Source organism: Rhipicephalus sanguineus, unplaced genomic scaffold (genome assembly GCF_013339695.2).
Source record: "Rhipicephalus sanguineus isolate Rsan-2018 unplaced genomic scaffold, BIME_Rsan_1.4 Seq823, whole genome shotgun sequence".
NCBI lineage: Eukaryota > Metazoa > Arthropoda > Arachnida > Ixodida > Ixodidae > Rhipicephalus > Rhipicephalus sanguineus.
This window is the reverse complement of record NW_023616067.1, coordinates 33,373-53,397: the sequence shown is the minus strand read 5'-3', so window position 1 is coordinate 53,397 and position 20,025 is coordinate 33,373. Positions and strand designations below refer to the sequence as shown.

General features: G+C 47.5%; 1 non-coding gene across 1 annotated transcript; it reads left to right on the top strand.

Moving 5' to 3' along the window:
- Positions 1-19,492: 19,492 nt before the first annotated feature.
- Trnar-gcg (transfer RNA arginine (anticodon GCG)) lies at positions 19,493-19,563 on the top strand. The gene has a single exon. It is a non-coding gene; the product is annotated as a tRNA-Arg (tRNA).
- Positions 19,564-20,025: the final 462 nt, after the last annotated feature.

Genomic DNA, 20,025 nt, shown 5'->3' with positions numbered 1-20,025 from the left:
TTTAGTAGTGTTAGCAAAATGAAGGCGTTCTGGATTGTCTCAAACTTCGCTAGTCACAAACCCCAACGCCATGGAAGGCAGTGCAAGGCAAACTTTCATAAAGCATCTTCCACAGGTGCATCTGGCGAATCCTACAATTAAGCCTCTGATGTGCATGCATCCTTTCGAGGCGATTACTTATATATACGGTAGTCCAGAAATTTGAGTGAGGAATCTTGCGCGGAGTGCTCTAACACTTTACTTTTGAATCAAAGATAAGGGGTTAAGTAGAACAAAATATTTACAAGAATTTAAATTTGAGTAAAACTTTTATTGACCATAACTTACAAAAACGCTTCTTTTTATGGAAGAGCAATCCAAGATAAAAACACACAGGAACTGTAAAATAGGCGCTACATGAATTTTGAATGTCTCTTTAAGCAGCACATAAACTTGGATGTGTACTTATCTCAAACGAAGTGTAGTTTCGTGAACAAATCCCGTAGCATTTTCTGCGCCCATGGAATTTCGTCGATGACGGCACATTTAACGACTGCTTGAACGAAGCCAAGCATCTGGCCAAAAGCAGCCGAATACGCAAGGTCCTTGACGTAGTACACACACAAACAAAGCACCAGTGCTTTTTCCAGCGACGTGTTCGGCTGTAGCTTCATGGTTTCGCTGGGCTCTTTGCCGCATACAAGCTCCTTCACGTCGCCCCACACAATGCACGGGCCAATAATGTCTACGGGTGAAACCTGGCAAAGATAAAAAGCAAAAAATAAATTGGTACCTCATGGAATGAACCGTTGTCCAATTTCACTTGGTACAGAACTACGAATTCATGAAAATGATTTTGTCGACAAAGCTCACATTGCGACTGCGGCGTTAAATCTTCTGATACACTGCTGAAAACTGAGTATAGTGTCAGAAGAATGATGACGTTATGAATTGCTTCTGAAACTATGGCTCTTGAAAAACTATTTTACTCACCTCTGAAATTAGGGCCATTTTCGCGAGCCTTGGCCTCAGGTACGCATTCACCTCTGTGTACGATGGGTCCGCTAAGGATGACACTGTCGCCACTGCAGGCAGAATTTTGCTGAGGCTTTTGACGTTCTCCTCGATAGTGTCAAAAAATCTCAGTTCACTTTCAAAGGCAAACTGAAAGAGAAAACGTGGAATTAAACTTTATGAACACAGAATACAGCGCACAATCAGAAAAACTTCGTGGCTCTTTGTTGATTTCATTATAGCGGCATTGGGAGTCAGCAAGAACAGTACAAAGGGGTTTTGAAGTCGCAAAGTCAAGTATAGTGCGTACAGCGGCAATCTGTTTGAGCACGAATGAAAAAAAAAGTGAGTGCTCCAGATTACACTGGGCGCCAATAAAATCTTCTGAAATATGGCAATCTGAAGAAATAAAGAGGGACATAAGAAGGTACAGGACTGTCTTACCAGTTCTTCGTTTAGGAGATAAGCCGGTAATACCGCCACTGGTGACGTGGTCCTCAGGATAAAGGATGCTTTTAAAAGTGCCTTCACGCGGGGTGCATCTATTCCGCTTTCAGAATGTCCTTCTTCATCTATTGTCTGCACAGATCAACAAATATAAATTTCACAGCGATAAATATAATTGCGGAAGTAAGACGAGTGCCTCTTTCTGAACCCCATACACTCCAACAGACCTTGCGAGCTTTTCAATCAAAAGTTGTTCCCTTAGACAAACGAACTGCGCTGGCCTTCTCGAGACTAAATGCAGAGAGGTTAACCGTATGTTTGACATCCAGTATGACGCAACTGTAAGCCCCAAAGAAGGAACATTGTGGTGCAACCGTTCGTCCATAGAGAGGAACAGCTGCAGGAAAAAAAAGATTTCTGCCCGAGGTGGGAATCGAACCGCTGTCTTGTCGGTTGGCAGCCGGGTGAGCTAAGCACTCTTCCGCAATTATAGTGTTTGTGGAAGTAGAACTCAACTCGACTGTGAACACGTGCACTCAGCGTGGTATCTCAGACATATTCATCCATTAGAAAGAAAACCGTTAACCTGGGGATCGTATACTGACCACATTTCACTGCGAATTTCAGAAACGGCATTCAAAATATCAGCTATTAGTTACACCAGTGAGTACCATACGAAGCACTTCATTTTTGTACTCGCGACAATTTTGGGCTTTTACAGTAAAAGGTGCAAGCTCGAATTGACTGTTTTGACACGTATGCTGTACCTGAGGCGCTTACAAAAACAGCTTTTCTGTAATTCCGTATAATTTTGCTATAAGATCACAACATGACTGCACCAGAGCTCCATTCTTGCTGCCGCGACAGCTAGCATTACCTACCGCCGAGGCACTGGCTCCACGTAGTGGACCGTAAGGTAAACTGTTTATGCTACCTTACGGTAACGCAAATATTAGGGAGTTTTCGAATAGAGGCCCCAAAGAAATAGCGTCGAGGCCGCTGCGCATGCGCGAGACCGAAACAGCTTCGGGTTTTGCGTTGGGGACGCTATTTCGCGAATTTAGCGGGAGCCCCAAAGCCTGCCCCAAAAGCTTTGCGTCAAACAAACATGACGGCACTCACTTCGAAGCGACAGCTCTCAGCCAAGACCACAGTGACCTAGAATAGGGGGAGTGCCCAAATCGCCGCAGACCCTATTCGAAAACTCTATAACTCCTGCTTGACCCAAAGCGAGCCCACGCAAGAGGCTTTGGGGCCCCGAACGTTTGGGGCCACTATTCGAAAACTCCCTATTAATTGCACACAAGTGCGACTTCACCCAGTAGCCTGAAATTCCTGAAGGTGACGCAATCGTATCTTACTATAAAAGGCGAGGTTGCGGCATAAATAGTTCGCCTGTAACCAGAGCGGTCTCTTGGCAATAGCGGCTTCAAATAATACTTATGGACTCATGCGTTGCGCACTCACATAAAAAAGTGAACTTCAGCCTTGATGTGCAGCAAAAACACAGAATTTTACTGCGGCCTTAACGCGCTTGTTTTGCAGGATATGGCACAATTTTAACGCTTCGTAATGTACGCATCGACTACATGAGTTTACGGCATACAATATATTTTTGGTCATTTTCGAGGCGCTCTGCGGAGGACGGAGGAAGCAGGCGCTGTTTATTCACCGCGCGAGGCGCCAGGCGGCCCCTTTACCGGCGTTCCGCCTCCTGGCCCGAAAATGGCCACCGCCGCGAAACGCGACGCGGCCACGAAATTTGGCGCCGACAAGCCAAAGCTAACGAGCGCTAGACGCGGGGACCGGTAACCGACGGCGTAGGAGAAACGGCTACAGCCACGGCACCGAAAGCAACACCCCTTCCTTCTTTCTTGTCATCCTTCCGGTCGATCGCACGACCCGAGTGAAACAGAAACTCTCGGACTGAATGCGACATCACTTTCTTTACTACAAATACTTTCATGAGCAATTACTCAAGGTAACCACGTCACGTCGCTACGAATCCGCCATCTAAAGTTAATGTTGGGTCTGATGTAAGTGTTCGAGCCAAAATTACGCCGCTATGACACGAAATGGAGATGTTGAAAATGAAAGTACGTGAAATACATAGCCCTAAATTTTCGCGTTTCTGTCCGTCATACGTACACAGAGAACTTGGCCTGATACTAATGTCAAGTTCAGAGGTCATAAAAGGAAGAAACGTCACTGTTGGGAAAATAGTTGTAAAATATATAATGAGCAAACACATTTCGAAAATATTTGCTTACCCAGGTATTCCAAGCGGCCGTGAATGGCAGGCGAGTGCCCGCAGTATGCACACCATCGGGCCGGGATAGCAGAGTTCGCAGCGAGTGGCGCCGTGTCGCGCGAGAACTCCGGGCAGTCGCATTCGGTGTTCTTGCATCTACCGCGCGGCACACCACGCAGGTCAATCGATGTCGAGTTATTCATGACTTCACCACTTTTCAACAACACAAAGCGAACCCTCCGCACAGTACATGCTCGAAGGGTAGGCAGAGACGATGCACGAATAGCTTGCTAAGTCAATGACTCCAACGACTCTAACCCCGTTTTCCCGCCAAAAGTATATATCGAAGCAAGCGCCACCTTTCAAGGCATTCGCGTGAAAAACAAAAATAAATGAAAGCAGGCGCAAATCGCAGCAGCAAATCAGAGGCGAGTAACGGCGACGTCGCATGCACGCGTCTGTCTTGGCGATTGTATCAGGATATATATACGCGTGATGAGGAGAAGCGCGATCGGCGTCGCAAACTTTTCCTCAGCGTGAGTTTTCCGGTTCTCACGCGTAGAATCCCGCATCACGCGTAAAATACAGCGAATGTGCGTGTCCTCGACCGGCGTCACGCTTGGGTGGAGGAAAACAACGCGTATTTTGAGTCACGTGGTACATAAAACGAATTTTAGGAGGCCGAGGGGCGCGTTTCACGCTTACTACGCGTGAAAATATTTAGAGTGTAGAGGGGGTGAGAGTTGTCTACTCAAAAAAAAAAGAAAGAAAGCGTGGCACCCCAATAGGGGAGACCCGCTCAAGTTTGCCCGCCGACGCCAGCGCTTGCCATTCCCCTGCCGGAAAAAGCGTACACTAGTAGCGTGTTACGACCCCTCCGCTCCCTTTGGCTCCCACGCATTTGCGAAGCGCGCGCTGCACGTGAAACGCCCCTCGTCCCGCGATGTCACCCCGACAGAAAGGGGGGTCGGCAACTGTCACAATGGCCATGCAAACACGAAGGGGTCGGCTACACCAGTGAAATTCTACCGATTCCCAAACATATGGTACGAAAAAAGCAGACGACAGGCATGGATGCGAAGCTCACGCTTGAGTGGGCACGGCCACGGCAACTACGAAAAAAGAAAAAAAAATACATTAGCCGTTGTTGCACGTCCAGTGGTTTTTTGGCAGATACAGTGAACTAGTTACTGTGTGTGCCGGTACAGCCCGTACCACACGGTGCACTTTCGATAGCGACCAAGATAAAATGCCTTGACAGCAATTGGCTCTTCCCCCGCGGATTGGACAAAATAAAGTGTTTCTGAAAGCTGGGCGCTCATTTCCCTATTAATAATTCTATGTCACGTTGATAGTAAGCACGCTGTTCGTGAACTAGGACACGGCCGCTAAATAAAAAAGAGGTGCGGCCTGCCGAATGGGTGCGTTTTCAATGGGGGAACGCGTGACATGCAGAGTTTTGAGACGCTACCGCGGGGGCGCTGCACATCGGTAAACCGTAGGGAGCCTACATGGGCCGGTCATGTAGGCTCCCTAGTAAACCGCGGCCGCTAGTAAGCGAACGCTCGGAGCGTTGGCTCGGGCGAGCGCAAGCAAACGCTCTTGCTGGAAGTGAGCAGCCGTACGCTTGCTTACGAGGTAGAAAAGGTGCGGGTTTTTTAGGGGCGAAGCTCCTTAAGCCGTGGGTCGTGCGTCCCCGATGTATGTAGTAGCCACCTCTCGTTTAGTTCGTGGAGTGTCCGCAAGATGGCGGTACTTGTATATGGTGAAAACACGGCTCAAGGCCGGCTAGATAACCTAGGACGACGAAGTGGGAAGCTCGAGCAGCAACCACGATTTCTCTGAGGAATACGACGCTCGGGTCTTCGGTTCTTCGGACTTCAACGCCCGATGCTCACCACCCCTTCACGAAGCGGTTCTGCCAGTCCGATCCCGCAACCCGTTCCTGCAGTGGATACTCCTGTCCACCGCTACAGTCGCCGACTGCGAGGCCTTAGTCCCGAGGCCGTCCCTCTGGAACTTCTCCAGCCAAGCCCTACATCAGGAGAAATGGCCACCGCCGGCGCTTCACAGGTGACTGTTGAGCAGCCGATGCGAGATGCGAGATGTTATAAAACTATACTTGTAGTATGATGAAATATGATGAAAAGATGTGATGTTATGAAAACATTTCACCGATCACAAAGCGGTGATAATGAAGGGACCACGGAAACCAACAATAAAAGTTTGATGTTTAACATTTCTCACATGTTTACTTTAGTGGGGCGAATTACTCGTATTCACGGTTTACCGATGATGCCCTCCGGAGCTTCGCCCCACTCATCATCATCCACCCCGTGTATATGCTGTAATTTTTCTTTTGTTGCGTTGGCTCTATCAGTGAGTGCCTAATGTGATTGGACATTTCACCATAACTGCGATGTTCAATACCTGTCGCCGTGGTGGAGATCGGTCACTTCGAAAAAGTCGCACATTCACTTCGTTCACTTCAAGCAGTATGACTTCAAGGTAGAGCGCAAGGTGCGGCGACCGACAGCCGTGTCGACCATATTTTCATCTTTTCCAGCTTACAAGCTAGCCGCGTCCTCATTCAAAGGTAGACCACTTGTTAGTGTTTTGCCTACTCCTTCCGTATCGAACAGCAACCTATCTTAACTAGACGAGTGCCAAAGCTCAAGAAAAGAAGTTGTCAATCCCTTGCGTGCAGAAGCTGCTGAAACAGAAAGCGTGGTGAGTGGAATGACGTCGAACGCGGAAGGATTATCTGGACTGGACGGCCGCCTACACAGACCTGCCATGGAAGACCGCGTTAAAACGCGAGAGTTAAAACCCAATGAACCTCCAGTCCGATGTGCAGCGCTGTGTCTTTCCGCCATTTCTTGTTTTCATTTTTCATCTGCGCTGTGTCTTCAGGACGTGAGTACGCGCCAACTCGCCCAACTTGCCATTTTGCTACAATATGTAGGCAAGACGTTTGCATGGTAAAAATGTAAAACATCGCTTACTTAAACACAAGACGAAGGAAGAAGAGACACACACGGCGCTGATGTGTCTCTGATGTGTGTCTCTTCTTCCTTCGTCTTATGTTTAAGTAAGCGCTGTTTTACATTTTTACCATGGAACCTCACCAACTCGCCCAACTTGCGTGTCTTCTCAAGACGTTTGCATTTACTGTGTTTCAGTAATGCAGTTCTATGGTAACAACTCATGTTTGAATCGAGTGTCATTTAAAAATGGCACTTATTAGTGCAATGCGAAGCAGATATACACCAGATTTAGCAAGTGTACACGTGGGAGATATTCCATGTCACGCTAGTTTATTTTGAACAGCAGAAAGCAATCACACGCATCTCTAAAAAAGCCCCCGCAATGAGGAAGTCGTCCACGCAGATAACAAAAGTTAGAGCATTCAAACGACTGAGGACATCAACGAACAGCAGTGGACCACTTTTGTTCCCAGTAGAAGAAAAAAAAAGAACGATTGTTCAATCAAGTTTTACGTTCATCCATCTATCCTTTGGCAGCGGCGCTGTACAGCACGCTTATAGGTGTGTCTTCATGGGAGCATGCCCTTCACGCGTATAGCAGTAATAACCGCAAAGGAAACCATGCTGATACGTCATCTGGCGTGTCTTGCACATAAATAGCCGAAATGCAATCACAGGTCAACGTGAGGCGACTGTAATGACCACTAAAACGAATGCACGTAGCCGGCTGGCCGCCTGTGCGAGCGGGTTTTCTTTACCGTTGTGCAGCGCTGCGGCGGCGGAGCAAGAACTAGCGCTGTCACCGGCGCAAAAAAGAGCGTTCGGCAGGCCGCACCTCTTTTTAGGAGCGTAGCTCCTCTTAGTCTAACCTTGTCCCATGTCAGGCGTAACCGCGGCAGTATCTCCCGAACAGTACAATAGATGGCGCTGTCCCATAGAGATGCATGCAAACTGCAGTTGGGTGACGATATACTAGATGGCGCTGTCCCATAGAGATAGAAAAAAATAAATAAAATAAAAATAAATAAATAAAAAATAAAATAATAAAATGTAAAAATAAAAAATGACAAATAATAAAAAATAAAAAATAAAATAAAATAAAAATGAAATAAATAAAAATAAACAAAAATATATAAATTAAAACATAGAAAAAATAAAGAAAGAAGGAAAAACGGAAAAAAGAAAAAAACGCCAGGCCTGCGCTGAAACCGCAGCACAGTCACAGCGAAAGCTGGAAGAGCGGCGTTTCTAGAGCCCGCTGTAAGCTCTCTTGGGGCTACAATACAAGTACACTAGAAAGGTACCCACTACGCCATAAATCACACTTTCTGTGAAGTTGGGATGCACCTACTAAGCCATTATTCGTCATTCTGCGGAGAATCGAGGCACCAGCTACACGTCTGTAAGTCATTATGTGCACTTTGTTGACGCGACGACTGATGACGATGAAGAATTATGGCTCAGCCCTTTGTAATGGGTTGGAAGCTTTAAACGGCCCACCAGTTATGTAATTTGCATTGGGTGACGCCCGGTCGCTATTTCCCTCTCCCGTCATGCTGTATAACATACCTTGACGTGGGAGAGAGACGGAGGGGGGGGGGGCGAAAAACTTTACTAAGACCCCGAGGAAATTGATCATGCGCTTATGGGCGTCCTTGGCAACCAATACAAGTGCACTTGCGAGGAACCCACTACGCTATAAATCATTGTAATTTTACTGAGACCCCAAGGAAATGATCATGCGCTTATGGCTTCCTGGTAACCAATGCAAGTGCACTTGCGAGGAACCCACTACGCTATAAATCATTGTAATTTTACTGAGACCCCGAGAAAATGGATCATGCGCTTATGGGCTTCCTTGGCAACCAATACAAGTGCACTTTGGAGGATCCCACTACGCTATAAATCATTGTAATTTTTGAGAAGTAGGGCAACATGCACTGTGCCATTTTTCGTCATTCTACGGAGAGCCGTGGTACCTGCTAAACGCATGTAAGGCATGCGCAGTTTGTTGATGCTGTGCCTGATGACGATGAAGAATTATGGCAGAGCCCCTTGTAATGGGTTGGAAGCATTCAACTACCTACTCGTTGCGCAATTCGCATTGTGTGACGCCTGGTTACAGAATTCGCGGTGTGCGACGCTTGGTGCTTATTTTACTCTTCTACCACGCTATATTGCGATGCTAATGTGATTCCTTCCCGACATGCCGCATAGGACCTTTTTTCAAAACAGTTCCAAGCACCGGCATGGCTCAGAGGTTGAATACTGGGCTCCCACGCAGAGGGCCCAGGTTCGAACCTCGTTCCATCCTGGAATTTTTTTCTTCTTTCGTTTTTTTTCTTGTTTCGAGCGATACTGTTACGGACACCGGCGGCGCGGCGGCGGCGGCGGCGGCGGCGGCGGACAACTACGGCGCCAAAAACGGCCGGTGAAATGATCTCATAACAGCTTTAGCTGTAAAATAATCAAAGCGGCGTATCGCTTTGATTACTGCTGGGCGATACCACTGACATTTTCACGGTGGACACATTATTGCTTCAGGAGCTTCGCCCAAGCTCTTCATCTCACCCGTGGATATGCTTAATTTTTCATTTAGCGGCCGTGACTCGGAGTACCGGATATGGAACGGCGATAATGCAAGGAAGGACACGCGAGATAGATGTCAATTTTTGTTGCGGGAAAGAAAGAAGCCCAAAATAGACATTTGTTTTTGGAGTGTTGCGTACCCACGATAACTCGAATGGTGCTAGTAAATTAAGGTATCCCAACTAATCGCAGTCACAGCGCGAGGGCCGCTTACCTAAAGCCCGAGAAGCGGCCTTACCCATGCATCCAGTAACAACATAGAGTGCGTTGTTAATGAGAAACTAACAGACAATAACGCCAAGGAAGTGATAGGGGTGTTTCTGTAGTATTAGAATGTAAATGTGAGGAAAGTAAGTGGACGAAAAGATGACTTGCCGCCGGCAGGGACCGAACCTGCGACCTTCGAATAACGCGTCCGATGCTCTGCACCCTGAGCTACGGCGCGGTCATCCTCCCGTCCACTTGTGGGTATTATGTTGATTTAAACCTAGAGTGTTAGTCAGCGCCAATCGCAGCCAAGGCGGCGAGTGGTGGAACCTTTTTTTGTGCCTGTGGCGTCACCTAAGCGTGATCTTTTTGCGAGCTGGCAGCTGACCAATAATCCCTCGCATACTACCTGATGGCATTAAGTCTGCCAGGACGAGACCCTCGCTATGAATGAAGGAAAGGAGATGATTTTAAGGGCTCGTTTATCTTTGTTAGACACAATATTAATGAGAACTAACAGACAATAACGCCAAGGAAAGTATGGGGTGTTATCTGTAGTATTTAGAATGTAAATGTGAGGAAAGTAAAGTGGACGAAAAGATGACTTGCCGCCGGCAGGGACCGAACCTGCGACCTTCGAATAACGCGTCCGATGCTCTACCACTGAGCTACGGCGGCGGTCATCCTCCCGTCCACTTTGTGGGTATGTATGATTTAAACCTAGGAGTGTTAGTCAGCGCCAATCGCAGCCAAGGCGGCGAGTGTGGAACACTTTTTTTTGCCTGTTGGCGTCACTTAGCACGTGATCTTTTTGCGAGCTGGCAGCTGACCAATAATCCCTCGCATACTACCTGATGGCATTAAGTCTGCCAGGACGAGACCCTCGCTATGAATGAAGGAAAGGAGATGATTTTAAGGGCTCGTTTATCTTTGTTAGACACAATATAATGAGAACTAACAGACAATAACGCCAAGGAAAGTATAGGGGGTGTTATCTGTAGTATTTAGAATGTAAATGTGAGGAAAGTAAAGTGGACGAAAAGATGACTTGCCGCCGGCAGGGACCGAACCTGCGACCTTCGAATAACGCGTCCGATGCTCTACCACTGAGCTACGGCGGCGGTCATCCTCCCGTCCACTTTGTGGGTATGTATGTTGATTTAAACCTAGGAGTGTTAGTCAGCGCCAATCGCAGCCAAGGCGGCGAGTGTGGAACACTTTTTTTTGCCTGTTGGCGTCACTTAGCACGTGATCTTTTTGCGAGCTGGCAGCTGACCAATAATCCCTCGCATACTACCTGATGGCATTAAGTCTGCCAGGACGAGACCCTCGCTATGAATGAAGGAAAGGAGATGATTTTAAGGGCTCGTTTATCTTTGTTAGACACAATATTAATGAGAACTAACAGACAATAACGCCAAGGAAAGTATAGGGGGTGTTATCTGTAGTATTTAGAATGTAAATGTGAGGAAAGTAAAGTGGACGAAAAGATGACTTGCCGCCGGCAGGGACCGAACCTGCGACCTTCGAATAACGCGTCCGATGCTCTACCACTGAGCTACGGCGGCGGTCCTCCCGTCCACTTTGTGGGTATGTATGTTGATTTAAACCTAGGAGTGTTAGTCAGCGCCAATCGCAGCCAAGGCGGCGAGTGTGGAACACTTTTTTTTGCCTGTTGGCGTCACTTAGCACGTGATCTTTTTGCGAGCTGGCAGCTGACCAATAATCCCTCGCATACTACCTGATGGCATTAAGTCTGCCAGGACGAGACCCTCGCTATGAATGAAGGAAAGGAGATGATTTTAAGGGCTCGTTTATCTTTGTTAGACACAATATTAATGAGAACTAACAGACAATAACGCCAAGGAAAGTATAGGGGGTGTTATCTGTAGTATTTAGAATGTAAATGTGAGGAAAGTAAAGTGGACGAAAAGATGACTTGCCGCCGGCAGGGACCGAACCTGCGACCTTCGAATAACGCGTCCGATGCTCTACCACTGAGCTACGGCGGCGGTCATCCTCCCGTCCACTTTGTGGGTATGTATGTTGATTTAAACCTAGGAGTGTTAGTCAGCGCCAATCGCAGCCAAGGCGGCGAGTGTGGAACACTTTTTTTTGCCTGTTGGCGTCACTTAGCACGTGATCTTTTTGCGAGCTGGCAGCTGACCAATAATCCCTCGCATACTACCTGATGGCATTAAGTCTGCCAGGACGAGACCCTCGCTATGAATGAAGGAAAGGAGATGATTTAAGGGCTCGTTTATCTTTGTTAGACACAATATTAATGAGAACTAACAGACAATAACGCCAAGGAAAGTATAGGGGGTGTTATCTGTAGTATTTAGAATGTAAATGTGAGGAAAGTAAAGTGGACGAAAAGATGACTTGCCGCCGGCAGGGACCGAACCTGCGACCTTCGAATAACGCGTCCGATGCTCTACCACTGAGCTACGGCGGCGGTCATCCTCCCGTCCACTTTGTGGGTATGTATGTTGATTTAAACCTAGGAGTGTTAGTCAGCGCCAAGGTCGCAGGTTCGGTCCCTGCCGGCGGCAAGTCATCTTTTCGTCCACTTTACTTTCCTCACATTTACATTCTAAATACTACAGATAACACCCCCTATACTTTCCTTGGCGTTATTGTCTGTTAGTTCTCATTAATATTGTGTCTAACAAAGATAAACGAGCCCTTAAAATCGTCTCCTTTCCTTCATTCATAGCGAGGGTCTCGTCCTGGCAGACTTAATGCCATCAGGTAGTATGCGAGGGATTATTGGTCAGCTGCCAGCTCGCAAAAAGATCACGTGCTAAGTGACGCCAACAGGCAAAAAAAAGTGTTCCACACTCGCCGCCTTGGCTGCGATTGGCGCTGACTAACACTCCTAGGTTTAAATCAACATACATACCCACAAAGTGGACGGGAGGATGACCGCCGCCGTAGCTCAGTGGTAGAGCATCGGACGCGTTATTCGAAGGTCGCAGGTTCGGTCCCTGCCGGCGGCAAGTCATCTTTTCGTCCACTTTACTTTCCTCACATTTACATTTAAATACTACAGATAACACCCCCTATACTTTCCTTGGCGTTATTGTCTGTTAGTTCTCATTAATATTGTGTCTAACAAAGATAAACGAGCCCTTAAAATCATCTCCTTTCCTTCATTCATAGCGAGGGTCTCGTCCTGGCAGACTTAATGCCATCAGGTAGTATGCGAGGGATTATTGGTCAGCTGCCAGCTCGCAAAAAGATCACGTGCTAAGTGACGCCAACAGGCAAAAAAAAGTGTCCACACTCGCCGCCTTGGCTGCGATTGGCGCTGACTAACACTCCTAGGTTTAAATCAACATACATACCCACAAAGTGGACGGGAGGATGACCGCCGCCGTAGCTCAGTGGTAGAGCATCGGACGCGTTATTCGAAGGTCGCAGGTTCGGTCCCTGCCGGCGGCAAGTCATCTTTTCGTCCACTTTACTTTCCTCACATTTACATTCTAAATACTACAGATAACACCCCCTATACTTTCCTTGGCGTTATTGTCTGTTAGTTCTCATAATATTGTGTCTAACAAAGATAAACGAGCCCTTAAAATCATCCTTTCCTTCATTCATAGCGAGGGTCTCGTCCTGGCAGACTTAATGCCATCAGGTAGTATGCGAGGGATTATTGGTCAGCTGCCAGCTCGCAAAAAGATCACGTGCTAAGTGACGCCAACAGGCAAAAAAAAGTGTTCCACACTCGCCGCCTTGGCTGCGATTGGCGCTGACTAACACTCCTAGGTTTAAATCAACATACATACCCACAAAGTGGACGGGAGGATGACCGCCGCCGTAGCTCAGTGGTAGAGCATCGGACGCGTTATTCGAAGGTCGCAGGTTCGGTCCCTGCCGGCGGCAAGTCATCTTTTCGTCCACTTTACTTTCCTCACATTTACATTCTAAATACTACAGATAACACCCCCTATACTTTCCTTGGCGTTATTGTCTGTTAGTTCTCATTAATATTGTGTCTAACAAAGATAAACGAGCCCTTAAAATCATCTCCTTTCCTTCATTCATAGCGAGGGTCTCGTCCTGGCAGACTTAATGCCATCGTAGTATGCGAGGGATTATTGGTCAGCTGCCAGCTCGCAAAAAGATCACGTGCTAAGTGACGCCAACAGGCAAAAAAAAGTGTTCCACACTCGCCGCCTTGGCTGCGATTGGCGCTGACTAACACTCCTAGGTTTAAATCAACATACATACCCACAAAGTGGACGGGAGGATGACCGCCGCGTAGCTCAGTGGTAGAGCATCGGACGCGTTATTCGAAGGTCGCAGGTTCGGTCCCTGCCGGCGGCAAGTCATCTTTTCGTCCACTTTACTTTCCTCACATTTACATTCTAAATACTACAGATAACCCCCTATACTTTCCTTGGCGTTATTGTCTGTTAGTTCTCATTAATATTGTGTCTAACAAAGATAAACGAGCCCTTAAAATCATCTCCTTTCCTTCATTCATAGCGAGGGTTCGTCCTGGCAGACTTAATGCCATCAGGTAGTATGCGAGGGATTATTGGTCAGCTGCCAGCTCGCAAAAGATCACGTGCTAAGTGACGCCAACAGGCAAAAAAAAGTGTTCCACACTCGCCGCCTTGGCTGCGATTGGCGCTGACTAACACTCTAGGTTTAAATCAACATACATACCCACAAAGTGGACGGGAGGATGACCGCCGCCGTAGCTCAGTGGTAGAGCATCGGACGCGTTATTCGAAGGTCGCAGGTTCGGTCCCTGCCGGCGGCAAGTCATCTTTTCGTCCACTTTACTTTCCTCACATTTACATTCTAAATACTACAGATAACACCCCCTATACTTTCCTTGGCGTTATTGTCTGTTAGTTCCATTAATATGTGTCTAACAAAGATAAACGAGCCCTTAAAATCATCTCCTTTCCTTCATCATAGCGAGGGTCTCGTCCTGGCAGACTTAATGCCATCAGGTAGTATGCGAGGGATTATTGGTCAGCTGCCAGCTCGCAAAAGATCACGTGCTAAGTGACGCCAACAGGCAAAAAAAGTGTTCCACACTCGCCGCCTTGGCTGCGATTGGCGCTGACTAACACTCCTAGGTTTAAATCAACATACATACCCACAAAGTGGACGGGAGGATGACCGCCGCCGTAGCTCAGTGGTAGGCATCGGACGCGTTATTCGAAGGTCGCAGGTTCGGTCCCTGCCGGCGGCAAGTCATCTTTTCGTCCACTTTACTTTCCTCACATTACATTCTAAATACTACAGATAACACCCCCTATACTTTCCTTGGCGTTATTGTCTGTTAGTTCTCATTAATATTGTGTCTAACAAAGAAACGAGCCCTTAAAATCATCTCCTTTCCTTCATTCATAGCGAGGGTCTCGTCCTGGCAGACTTAATGCCATCAGGTAGTATGCGAGGGATTATTGGTCAGCTGCCAGCTCGCAAAAAGATCACGTGCTAAGTGACGCCAACAGGCAAAAAAAAGTGTTCCACACTCGCCGCCTTGGCTGCGATTGGCGCTGACTAACACTCCTAGGTTTAAATCAACATACATACCCACAAAGTGGACGGGAGGATGACCGCCGCCGTAGCTCAGTGGTAGAGCATCGGACGCGTTATTCGAAGGTCGCAGGTTCGGTCCCTGCCGGCGGCAAGTCATCTTTTCGTCCACTTTACTTTCCTCACATTTACATTCTAAATACTACAGATAACACCCCCTATACTTTCCTTGGCGTTATTGTCTGTTAGTTCTCATTAATATTGTGTCTAACAAAGATAAACGAGCCCTTAAAATCATCTCCTTTCCTTCATTCATAGCGAGGGTCTCGTCCTGGCAGACTTAATGCCATCAGGTAGTATGCGAGGGATTATTGGTCAGCTGCCAGCTCGCAAAAAGATCACGTGCTAAGTGACGCCAACAGGCAAAAAAAAGTGTTCCACACTCGCCGCCTTGGCTGCGATTGGCGCTGACTAACACCTAGGTTTAAATCAACATACATACCCACAAAGTGGACGGGAGGATGACCGCCGCCGTAGCTCAGTGGTAGAGCATCGGACGCGTTATTCGAAGGTCGCAGGTTCGGTCCCTGCCGGCGGCAAGTCATCTTTTCGTCCACTTTACTTTCCTCACATTTACATTCTAAATACTACAGATAACACCCCCTATACTTTCCTTGGCGTTATTGTCTGTTAGTTCTCATTAATATTGTGTCTAACAAAGATAAACGAGCCCTTAAAATCATCTCCTTCCTCATTCATAGCGAGGGTCTCGTCCTGGCAGACTTAATGCCATCAGGTAGTATGCGAGGGATTATTGGTCAGCTGCCAGCTCGCAAAAAGATCACGTGCTAAGTGACGCCAACAGGCAAAAAAAAGTGTTCCACACTCGCCGCCTTGGCTGCGATTGGCGCTGACTAACACTCCTAGGTTTAAATCAACATACATACCCACAAAGTGGACGGGAGGATGACCGCCGCCGTAGCTCAGTGGTAGAGCATCGGACGCGTTATTCGAAGGTCGCAGGTTCGGTCCTGCCGGCGGCAAGTCATCTTTTCGTCCACTTTACTTTCCTCACATTTACATTCTAAATACTACAGATAACACCCCCTATACTTTCCTTGGCGTTATTGTCTGTTAGTTCTCATTAATATTGTGTCTAACAAAGATAAACGAGCCCTTAAAATCATCTCCTTTCCTTCATTCATAGCGAGGGTCTCGTCCTGGCAGACTTAATGCCATCAGGTAGTATGCGAGGGATTGGTCAGCTGCCAGCTCGCAAAAAGATCACGTGCTAAGTGACGCCAACAGGCAAAAAAAAAGTGTTCCACACTCGCCGCCTTGGCTGCGATTGGCGCTGACTAACACTCCTAGGTTTAAATCAACATACATACCCACAAAGTGGACGGGAGGATGACCGCCGCCGTAGCTCAGTGGTAGAGCATCGGACGCGTTATTCGAAGGTCGCAGGTTCGGTCCCTGCCGGCGGCAAGTCATCTTTTCGTCCACTTTACTTTCCTCACATTTACATTCTAAATACTACAGATAACACCCCCTATACTTTCCTTGGCGTTATTGTCTGTTAGTTCTCATTAATATGTGTCTAACAAAGATAAACGAGCCCTTAAAATCATCTTTCCTTCATTCATAGCGAGGGTCTCGTCCTGGCAGACTTAATGCCATCAGGTAGTATGCGAGGGATTATTGGTCAGCTGCCAGCTCGCAAAAAGATCACGTGCTAAGTGACGCCAACAGGCAAAAAAAGTGTTCCACACTCGCCGCCTTGGCTGCGATTGGCGCTGACTAACACTCCTAGGTTTAAATCAACATACATACCCACAAAGTGGACGGGAGGATGACCGCCGCCGTAGCTCAGTGGTAGAGCATCGGACGCGTTATTCGAAGGTCGCAGGTTCGGTCCCTGCCGGCGGCAAGTCATCTTTTCGTCCACTTTACTTCCTCACATTTACATTCTAAATACTACAGATAACCCCCTATACTTTCCTTGGCGTTATTGTCTGTTAGTTCTCATTAATATTGTGTCTAACAAAGATAAACGAGCCCTTAAAATCATCTCCTTCCTTCATTCATAGCGAGGGTCTCGTCCTGGCAGACTTAATGCCATCAGGTAGTATGCGAGGGATTATTGGTCAGCTGCCAGCTCGCAAAAAGATCACGTGCTAAGTGACGCCAACAGGCAAAAAAAAGTGTTCCACACTCGCCGCCTTGGCTGCGATTGGCGCTGACTAACACTCCTAGGTTTAAATCAACATACATACCCACAAAGTGGACGGGAGGATGACCGCCGCCGTAGCTCAGTGGTAGAGCATCGGACGCGTTATTCGAAGGTCGCAGGTTCGGTCCCTGCCGGCGGCAAGTCATCTTTTCGTCCACTTTACTTTCCTCACATTTACATTCTAAATACTACAGATAACACCCTATACTTTCCTTGGCGTTATTGTCTGTTAGTTCTCATTAATATTGTGTCTAACAAAGATAAACGAGCCCTTAAAATCATCTCCTTTCCTTCATTCATAGCGAGGGTCTCGTCCTGGCAGACTTAATGCCATCAGGTAGTATGCGAGGGATTAGTGGTCAGCTGCCAGCTCGCAAAAAGATCACGTGCTAAGTGACGCCAACAGGCAAAAAAAGTGTTCCACACTCGCCGCCTTGGCTGCGATTGGCGCTGACTAACACTCCTAGGTTTAAATCAACATATACCCACAAAGTGGACGGGAGGATGACCGCCGCGTAGCTCAGTGGTAGAGCATCGGACGCGTTATTCGAAGGTCGCAGGTTCGGTCCCTGCCGGCGGCAAGTCATCTTTTCGTCCACTTTACTTTCCTCACATTTACATTCTAAATACTACAGATAACACCCCCTATACTTTCCTTGGCGTTATTGTCTGTTAGTTCTCATTAATATTGTGTCTAACAAAGATAAACGAGCCCTTAAAATCATCTCCTTTCCTTCATCATAGCGAGGGTCTCGTCCTGGCAGACTTAATGCCATCAGGTAGTATGCGAGGGATTATTGGTCAGCTGCCAGCTCGCAAAAAGATCACGTGCTAAGTGACGCCAACAGGCAAAAAAAGTGTTCCACACTCGCGCCTTGGCTGCGATTGGCGCTGACTAACACTCCTAGGTTTAAATCAACATACATACCCACAAAGTGGACGGGAGGATGACCGCCGCCGTAGCTCAGTGGTAGAGCATCGGGACGCGTTATTCGAAGGTCGCAGGTTCGGTCCCTGCCGGCGGCAAGTCATCTTTCGTCCACTTACTTTCCTCACATTTACATTCTAAATACTACAGATAACACCCCCTATACTTTCCTTGGCGTTATTGTCTGTTAGTTCTCATTAATATTGTGTCTAACAAAGATAAACGAGCCCTTAAAATCATCTCCTTTCCTTCATTCATAGCGAGGGTCTCGTCCTGGCAGACTTAATGCCATCAGGTAGTATGCGAGGGATTATTGGTCAGCTGCCAGCTCGCAAAAAGATCACGTGCTAAGTGACGCAACAGGCAAAAAAAAGTGTTCCACACTCGCCGCCTTGGCTGCGATTGGCGCTGACTAACACTCCTAGGTTTAAATCAACATACATACCCACAAAGTGGACGGGAGGATGACCGCCGCCGTAGCTCAGTGGTAGAGCATCGGACGCGTTATTCGAAGGTCGCAGGTTCGGTCCCTGCCGGCGGCAAGTCATCTTTTCGTCCACTTTACTTTCCTCACATTACATTCTAAATACTACAGATAACACCCCCTATACTTTCCTGGCGTTATTGTCTGTTAGTTCTCATTAATTGTGTCTAACAAAGATAAACGAGCCTTAAAATCATCTCCTTTCCTTCATTCATAGCGAGGGTCTCGTCCTGGCAGACTTAATGCCATCAGGTAGTATGAGGGATTATGGTCAGCTGCCAGCTCGCAAAAAGATCACGTGCTAAGTGACGCCAACAGGCAAAAAAAAGTGTTCCACACTCGCGCCTTGGCTGCGATTGGCGCTGACTAACACTCCTAGGTTTAAATCAACATACATACCCACAAAGTGGACGGGAGGATGACCGCCGCCGTAGCTCAGTGGTAGAGCATCGGACGCGTTATTCGAAGGTCGCAGGTTCGGTCCCTGCCGGCGGCAAGTCATCTTTTCGTCCACTTTACTTTCCTCACATTTACATTCTAATACTACAGATAACACCCCCTATACTTTCCTTGGCGTTATTGTCTGTTAGTTCTCATTAATATTGTGTCTAACAAAGATAAACGAGCCCTTAAAATCATTCCTTTCCTTCATTATAGCGAGGGTCTCGTCCTGGCAGACTTAATGCCATCAGGTAGTATGCGAGGGATTATTGGTCAGCTGCCAGCTCGCAAAAGATCACGTGCTAAGTGACGCCAACAGGCAAAAAAAAGTGTTCCACACTCGCCGCCTTGGCTGCGATTGGCGTGACTAACACTCCTAGGTTTAAATCAAATACATACCCACAAAGTGGACGGGAGGATGACCGCCGCCGTAGCTCAGTGGTAGAGCATCGGACGCGTATTCGAAGGTCGCAGGTTCGGTCCCTGCCGGCGGCAAGTCATCTTTTCGTCCACTTTACTTTCCTCACATTTACATTCTAAATACTACAGATAACACCCCCTATACTTTCCTTGGCGTTATGTCTGTTAGTTCTCATTAATATTGTGTCTAACAAAGATAAACGAGCCCTTAAAATCATCTCCTTTCCTTCATTCATAGCGAGGGTCTCGTCCTGGCAGACTTAATGCCATCAGGTAGTATGCGAGGGATTATTGGTCAGCTGCCAGCTCGCAAAAAGATCACGTGCTAAGTGACGAAACAGGCAAAAAAAAAGTGTTCCACACTCGCCGCCTTGGCTGCGATTGGCGCTGACTAACACTCCTAGGTTTAAATCAATACATACCCACAAAGTGGACGGGAGGATGACCGCCGCCGTAGCTCAGTGGTAGAGCATCGGAGCGTTATTCGAAGGTCGCAGGTTCGGTCCTGCCGGCGGCAAGTCATCTTTTCGTCCACTT